Here is a 9,121-nt window from a genome sequence, read left to right as displayed (position 1 = left end):
CTGACACACCATCTCGGGGTGTAATGGGAATTGATCCCCAGCGAATTTACCCCAACCTCGAGCACGCACTACAGTTATCAAGACTAGAGGAGCCGGCAATCCTCACAATAGCATTGAGACATGTGGTACGTGTCGGCCACGAGTATGGAAGAGATGTCACATTTCCAGTAATGGAGGCTGTGGACAGAATTCAGCTCAAGACAATGAATCTCCCCACCGACTTCGGAGCCCTGCGAGATCTAGTTAAAAAGGTCTTCGACAGAAGAAACGAAAAATTCGACATGGATGATCTATACTATCAATCAGTGATAACCAATGGCAGAGTAGCCCACGACTGGAAAAAATTGTGGCCAGAATCACACATCCATACATACTTCCCACGTGAGCCAACTAAATGTAGGCCAGATAAACACCCATAATAGCAAACTGGTCCTGCAGGAACTCCGAAGGGTGGTGGAAGAGAGGAGTCTAGATGTACTCTGCTTACAGGAACCATACTCCCAAGCGGGGCGGATCCCATTCATGGCTGCCAACTGGCAAATTATACATTCTAACGTAGAGCCAAAGGCTGCAATTATAATTATCAACAAATCATTTAGAGCTACAGTCCTTGCACAGTTCTCTGGCGAACACTGCAATGTCGTGGAACTTCAAACACCCGCGGGAGTGATTTACATCTGTAATATATACTTCCAATACGGAAGAGGAATAGAGGAATTTCTAGAAATACTTACACAAGTCGCCACGGCATTGCAGGGACGAAGATTGATTGTGACGGCGGACATAAATGCAAAGTCCCCCCTATGGTTCAGTGGCACGCACGATGATCGGGGGCTAAAAGCCGAGGAAACAATCATGGCATTACAACTGGTGGTTGCCAACCAACAAGGGAACCCCCCCACATATACTGGCGGAGGGGGAGAAGGTACAAATATAGACGTCACACTAATAACACCAAACCTGGCCACAAAGGTCAACAAATGGAAAGTGTGGGACAAAGTAACCACCAGTGATCATAATTTAATAACATTTACCATTGGGGAAAGGGAGTGCCACTGGGACATGGGGTGGGAGCTGCAGCTTAATTACAACAAGGCTAACTGGGACCGTCTCGCGGAGGAGTGCAACATTCCGACATTGCTGGAAGGTGACGGAAACGTGGAAGAATGCGCCGAAGGACTGGTGCAGGCGATCACCACAGCGGTGCGGGCAGCCGTACCAACCAGGAGGAGAGCCGTAGCGGCCACCCCCACACCATGGTCGGTCGAACTGGGACAGATGCGCCAGGCTGTGAGGAGGGCAAGGAGGTACTACCAGCGGAGTGTCGTCTGGAGGGAAAAACGAAGATGGCTTCAGATCTATCGTGAAAGCAAAGAACAATTCCAACAGGAGTTAAGGGCAGTCAGACTCAGAAGCTGGGAAAGTTATGTAAAAAGCCAATTGGCTATAGACCCATGGGGAGTCCCTTATAAATTAGTACGAGAGAAGATAAGATCACCAATGGTGCTATCCACCGTCAGGGACGGGGACCGGATGACGGGCACTTGGCAGGAAACTGCTGAGGCCCTCCTCCGGGTTCTGTTGCCTGACGACGTGGAGGAAAATGAGACTGAAGAACAAAAAAGGATAAGGAGAGAAAACCAAAGGGACTATAACAATAACATCAGAGTCTACCCCTTCTCTGAGGAGGAGGTCGCTGCCCAGATCAAGGCCCTCAAAAGAGGGAAAGCTCCTGGCCCGGACGGCATTACTGCGGAAGTGGTGCAATTCCTTGCCCCCCAGCTCGTAGCTCCTCTCACTAAGTTGTATAACGAGTGCTTGAAACTCGGGAAATTCCCAGAAATATGGAAAAAAGCCAATGTAATTATCATTAAAAAGAGTCCGGATAAAGATCCCACAGAAATTAAATCTTATAGACCTATCTGCTTGTTGGACGTACTGGGCAAACTTTTTGAGAGGCTACTAGCGAACAGACTGACAGCACACCGCATGCTGTGCGGGATGAGTGACAGACAATTCGGCTTTCGGTCTGGGTGTTCTGCGTCTGACGCAATCGCCCTGGCTGCCGAGGTCTGTGGCTCCACCCCGCACAAGTATGTCGTCGGCATCATGGTAGACATCAGTGGCGCCTTCGACAACCTGTGGTGGCCCTCACTCTTTTCCTGCTTGCGGGAGAAGAACTGTCCAGGGCCGCTATATGGGTGTCTGAGGAGCTATTGTGTAGACAGGGAGGTCTGGCTATCGGCCCCTAGCGGCATAGTCAGGAAGATTGTCACCAAAGGATGTCCTCAGGGCTCTGTCCTGGGACCTCTCTTTTGGGACATCAACATGGAGCCTTTACTTGAAGAACTCAAGAACTGTGACGATGTGCTAGAGGTCATAGCATACGCTGACGACCTCCTCCTGCTGGTCGGCGGCCGAAGCCGCGAGGAATTAGAGCCGAAAGTGGAAAGAGCCCTAACTGTTCTTACATCATGGTGCCACAGAAGCAAAATGACGATCGCACCCAATAAGTCCACATACCTACTTCTCAAAGGCCAACTGGTCAGGAACCCGACGGTTAGAATTAATGGTATACCAGTTCTTCGGCGCCGCGAGGCCCGATACCTGGGTGTAATCATCGATGAGAGGTGGAGCTTTGCATCACATATTGACACCGTATCACAAAAATCATTGGTTCTATTAAACAATCTTATCGGAATTGGTCACAAGCGGTTTCACCTCCCTCCAAATTTAATTAAGCTATATCACAACAGCATCCTGACCTCAATAATAGGATACGGATCTGGAGTCTGGGCACACAGACTCACGAGGGTCATGCCTGCCATGGCTGTAAGAAGAGTGCAGCGGAATATGCTTCTACGTTCAGCAGGGGCCTATAGGACAACACCGGGGGGAGCACTGTTAGTGTTAATGGGAATCTGTCCATTAGATATAAAAATACGTGAACAGGCTGCCTGGTACTGGGTACAAAAAGAGAACAGGGACAAAATCAGGGAAATACTTGGGGTTTATGCAGGGGACAAGTACACCATTAAAAAGAGAGGGCTAGAACTATGGCAAGATCAGTGGAATAATGAAGATACAGGTCGTAGAACCTATGAGCTGCTACCGGACATAGAAGAAAGAATAAAACTCACATTTTTTACGCCAACGAGAGGAATGCTGCACTTTCTTACTGGACATGGACCATATCCAACATACCTATGTAGGTTTGGGAAGCAGGCTACACCAGCGTGTGACTGTGGCGCAGTGCAGGGCACCCCAGAACATGTGGTGTATGAGTGCCACCTCTTCGATGATGTAGCCCAAGAGCTAAGACAACAGTTACCAAATAACGACACGTACCACTTGTTAAGGCGTGAAATCACCTTTGACATCTTAAACAAACTTACAGATGAAATATCAAAAAAGATACTTAAGAACTTTTTAAGGGACAATCACCACCATTAAAGACAAAACTTTCACCGATGTTGACTAGTGCACCCTTACTGTACCGCCGGGCAAGGTCTGGCCAGCCGCCTCACGGCTGGAATCCGCCTTGCCCTGGACTAGGAGGGAGGGGTGTACATAAATACCGGACTATGACGCACACCGATTTTGACACTTAGTTAAATTAAGTTAGAAGTAGAAGATAGGATAATACCTCAGAATACTCTGCAGCGACACCAAGTCAAGAGCCAGCCCAGTGCCAGGGGCACGCCCACTGGGATTAGCTCAGTGGGCCTGGCTAACAACTAGTAGGTTTATAGTAGCTCTGGCACAACTTGTAACGCTGCAGGTAGCATGTAGATTCCCCGTAGATTAAGCTTAGAGCCCTATAGCGGTAATAATTAGAGTAAATAATAGAAATAATAATAATAATATTACCTGAAGTGTAAAATAACATTGCTGCATTAAATTGTATCATACTAGGACCCACTAATGAGTTAGGTAGTGGGTTATCATGTATAATGTAATGTATTGAATAAAGAATTTTTTTAAAAAAAAAAAAAAAAAAAAAACAAAAAAAAAAACAGAGTCCCGTGAGGTCAGTCGCTTGACGGCGCGTTTCGGCCCGGGCCCGCCCGTGTCGACGCGCCGTAAGGCACGGAGGCTCGCACTGGGGCGTATCGCTTCTCAGTCGGGTGTGCCGCGGCAGTCCTCACAGGGGAAGTGAAGCGTCTCTTATAGCCTCTCCTTCCCAAGTGGCTCTTTCCGCCTTTCCGTGGTGCCGGACGTTAAGCTTGGCATTATGCCTTGCGACGAAAGGGAGAGCTGCGACCCAACCCGATTCGAAAGCGAAGGGTGCGTGGCACATGGGAGCTGTGTCAAGGGACCGAACACCAGGGATAAAATTCTAAAAAATACCAAATTAAATACAGCAGTCAAAGGTGAGCCACCCAAAAAACGAAATCCGCTGGTGATCCTTTACGACATACCAACGGCATTAACAGAATCAGATATATATGAGACACTTTATAATCAAAATTTTGACGATATGGAATGGGAAAGTTTCAGAAATGACTTTAAATTACGTTTCAAAACAGGGCCCCGGGAGCGGGATGTAGTACATCACGTTGCCGAGGTCTCTGGAAAGATGTGGCACAGAATCACCACTATGGGGAGAGTCTATATAGGCTTCCACGCAATAAATGTGCGAGATTACTTAGTGGTTCCAAGATGCCACAACTGTGGCGACCTAGATCACATACATAAGCATTGTGAGAGGAGGCCGGCTTGCTCCAAGTGCGGGTCAGAGGAACATACAAGGAGAAACTGCAGCAAAACCGGAATTTGCATACCTTGCACAAAGAGAGGCAAAAAGCCATGTAACACTACCGGTAGAAATTGCCCTACCTACAGGATGCTTGACCAGAGACTCATAGCCAGAATCGACTATGGCTGAGCACCCAAATGAGAACAGGAAGCCCAAAAGAAAGTCACCCAGTAAGAGGTTGAGGGATGCATTAAGGGCCAACAAATGCAAAGAATTTATACAGAAGATCACTAGGTCACAACATCTTGTTATCACAATGAAAGATGTCTGCATTCAAACAGACCCTTGTGATCAGAAAGAAGCACCCTCCCCTCTAAACTGGGGACAAAGGTCGTCTAAAGATCAAGCACGACCACTCGGGCATCCTGTGGTAGGGAGACTGTCAATGACAGAATTTCCGAATATAAAAAGTCAGGAAGAGCAAGTGCAAGTAAACAATATAAGCAGCACTAGTGAACCAACCAACATAGCTACACCAATATGCCCACCTATAGTACGAGGGCCGGGAATAGATCCTGCCAGGATTTATCCCAACCTGGAGCACGCCTTACAGCTGTCCAGACTTGAGGAGCCGGCCACCCTCACAACAGCCTTGAGGCATGTGGTGCGTGTCGGCCATGAATACGGCAGAGACATTACTTTCCCAGTGATGGAGGCTGTAGACAGAATACAGCTCAAGACAATGAATCTCCCCACAGACTTCGGAGCCCTGCGAGCCCTGGTTAAGAAAGTATTTGAAAGGCGCAATGAAAAGTTTGATCTCAATGAACTATATAACCAATCTGTCATCACCAACGGCAGAGTAGGACACGATTGGCGCAAAAACTGGCCAGAGTCTCACTTTCATACATACTTCCCACGTGAGCCAGTTAAGAGTGGGGCAGATAAACGCGCATAATAGCAAACTGGTCCTGCAGGAACTCCGGAGGGTGGTGGAGGAGAAGAGTCTAGATGTAGTCTGCATACAGGAGCCATACTCCCTGGCTGGACGGATCCCGTTCACTGCAGCCAACTGGCAGCAAATATATAATGCAGGGGAACCAAAAGCCGCAGTCATAATCACAAATAAAGCATTGAGAGCCACTGTATTGGCACAATTTTTGGATGACCACTGCAACGTCGTGGAGCTTCATTCACCCACAGGAATACTATACATGGTCAATATGTACTTTCAGTACGGAAGACCAATAGATGAATTCCTAGATAAGCTTGTGCAAATAGCCACGGCGTTGCGGGGGCAAAAAATTCTTGTGACTGCGGACATCAATGCAAAATCCCCCCTATGGTTCAGTGGCACTCAAGACGACCGAGGAGAAAAAGCTGTTGACACCATCATGTCACTACAACTCATGATCGCTAATAAACAGGGGAATCCTCCCACCTACACCGGGGGGGGGGGGGGAGGACACGGTACAAACATTGACGTTACCCTGGTAACGCCAAACCTTGTTACAAAAATAACAAATTGGACAGTTTGGGACCAGATTACCACAAGTGACCATAACCTCATAACATTCACTATTGGAGACAGAGAGTGCCACTGGGACATAGGGTGGGAGACGCAACTTAATTACAACAAAACCGACTGGGACCGGCTGGCTAGGGAGTGTGACATCCATGCATTGCTGGAGGGTGATGTCAACGTAGAAGAATACGCCCGAGATCTCACAAGTGCAATAACCAGAGCAGTTAAGGCAGCCGTACCAACCAGGAGGAGGGCTGTCGCGGCCTCCCCTTCACCATGGTCAGCTGAACTGGGGCAAATGCGCCAAGCAGTACGGAGGGCGAGGAAGTATTACCAGCGGTGTGTCGTCTGGCACGAGAAGCAGCGATGGCTGCAGATATACAGAGAAGCCAAGGAACAGTTCCAACAGGAACTTAAGGCTGTCAGGATGAGGAGCTGGGAGAAGTATGTGCATAGCCAATTGGCTACAGACCCTTGGGGACTACCTTACAAAATAGTAAGGGAGAAAATTAAATCACCCATGGTGCTATCTACCGTAAGGAGTGGGGACCGGATGACGGAGACCTGGCAGGAAACTGCGGGTGTCCTACTCCATGCCCTATTGCCGGACGATAGAGAGGAAGATGATACAGAAGAACAACAGAGAATAAGAAGAGAGAACCAACGGGTCTATGAAAACAATCGTGCGGTCTACCCCTTCTCTGAAGAAGAGGTAAACTCCCAAATAAAAGCGCTCAAAAAAGGCAAAGCGCCCGGCCCAGACGGTATTACTGCGGAGGTGATACAGTACCTCGCCCCCCAGCTGGTGGCACCTCTCACTCAGCTGTACAATGAGTGCTTACGGCTTCGAACCTTCCCCTCCATATGGAAGCGGGCGAACGTTGTCATAATCAAGAAAGGCCCGGATAAAGACCCCAAAGAAGCCAAGTCATACAGACCCATATATCTGCTGGACTTGCTGGGCAAGCTCTTTGAGAGGCTGCTAGCAGACAGGTTGGCTGCACACCGAGTCCTGTGCGGGATGAGTGACAGGCAGTTCGGTTTTCGGGTGGGGCGATCGGCGTCTGACGCAATCGCCCTGGCTGCGGATGTCTGTGGCTCTGCCCCGCACAAGTACATAGTCGGCATCATGGTGGACATTAGTGGCGCCTTTGACAACCTGTGGTGGCCTTCGCTCTTCTCCTGCTTGCGGGAGAAAGAATGCCCAGGGCCGCTATATGGCTGTCTGAGGAGCTATTGTGATGACAGGGAGGTCTGGCTATCGGCCCCTAGCGGTAAAGTCAGTAAGAAAATCACCAAGGGGTGTCCTCAGGGATCTGTCCTGGGGCCACTCTTTTGGGATATAAACATGGAACCACTCTTGGAAGAACTAAAGAACAGTGAAGATGTGCTAGAGGTCATAGCCTACGCAGATGACCTCCTCCTGCTGGTCGGCGGCCGCAGCCGCGAAGATCTGGAACTAAAAATAGAAAGAGCTATTACAATACTGACCACATGGTGTCACAAAACTAAAATGACTATCGCACCCAGTAAGTCAACTTACCTGCTGCTCAAAGGCCAACTCACAAGAAATCCAACTGTAAGAATAAATGGTCTACCAGTCCTTAGGCGCCGTGAAGCCCGGTACCTTGGTGTCATCGTCGACGAGAGGTGGAACTATGCATCGCACATAGATACAGCAACACAAAGATCTCTCACAGTATTACACAACCTAATAGGAATAGGACATAAAAGATTCCACCTCCCACCTGATCTTATTAAATTATACCATAATAGCATCCTCACATCTATAGTAGGTTACGGGTCAGCGGTCTGGGCACACAGGCTCACGAGGGTCATGCCTGCCGTGGCCGTAAGAAGAGTGCAGCGTAACATGCTCCTACGTTCAGTGGGCGCATATAGAACAACTCCAGGAGGGGCACTTTCAGTACTGATGGGGCTATGTCCACTGGACATAAAAATCAGGGAACAGGCCGCCTGGCATTGGATAAAGAAAAATCGAAGGGAAAAAATAGAAGAAATTATGGGGATATATATGGGGGACAAACAAAGTATCAAAAGAAGAGGCATGGAATTATGGCAAAATCTCTGGGATAGCGACGAAACTGGCCGAAGAACACATGAATTGCTACCCAACATAAAGGAACGGCTAGAACTCACCTACTTCAAACCAACAAGGGGATTGCTGCACTTTCTTACTGGGCACGGACCCTACCCGACATATCTTTGTCGGTTCGGGAAAAGGGCAACACCAGCGTGTGACTGTGGAGCAGTGCTGGGCACTCCAGACCATGTGGTGTACGAGTGTCCCCTCTTCGACGATGATGCACAACAACTTAGGGAACAATTGCCGAACAACGACACGTACCACTTGCTCAGGCACGAAAATACATTTAACGTCCTGAACCACTTGACAAACAAAATCTCGAGCAAAGTCCTCAGAGAATATCTTGGTAATAATAGATAAATAAACACACACCGGATTTGTCGCGTACGCCCCCATGTTCCGCCGGGACGTGGACTTGGCCAGCCGCCTCACGGCTGGAATCCGCCAGGTTTTCGGAATAGGTTGGGGGGTAGTACATCTAAATCGGACTTGACTATGCACCGAACATGACATTAGACATAAGGTTAGTTATAAGATCAAACTAGGGTAATAGAAATAGTATAGAACTGCAGCGAACATGTCATCGGCCAGCCCAGTGCCAGGGGCACTCCCACTGGGATTAGCTCAGTGGGAAAGGCCAACAAGTAGGTTTGTATCTATTCTGGCACACTTGTTGCGCTGCAGGTAGAGTAGTCGTAATAAACAACAACTATTAGCAAGTAGTAACATAACAAATTAGGAAAACAAGCTAAAATCTAGGAATATTAGACTAACAGTAACATAGAATAGT

This window comes from Schistocerca americana, chromosome 3 (genome assembly GCF_021461395.2).
Source record: "Schistocerca americana isolate TAMUIC-IGC-003095 chromosome 3, iqSchAmer2.1, whole genome shotgun sequence".
NCBI classification, from domain to species: domain Eukaryota; kingdom Metazoa; phylum Arthropoda; class Insecta; order Orthoptera; family Acrididae; genus Schistocerca; species Schistocerca americana.
Note: the sequence above shows the minus strand (reverse complement) of the source record.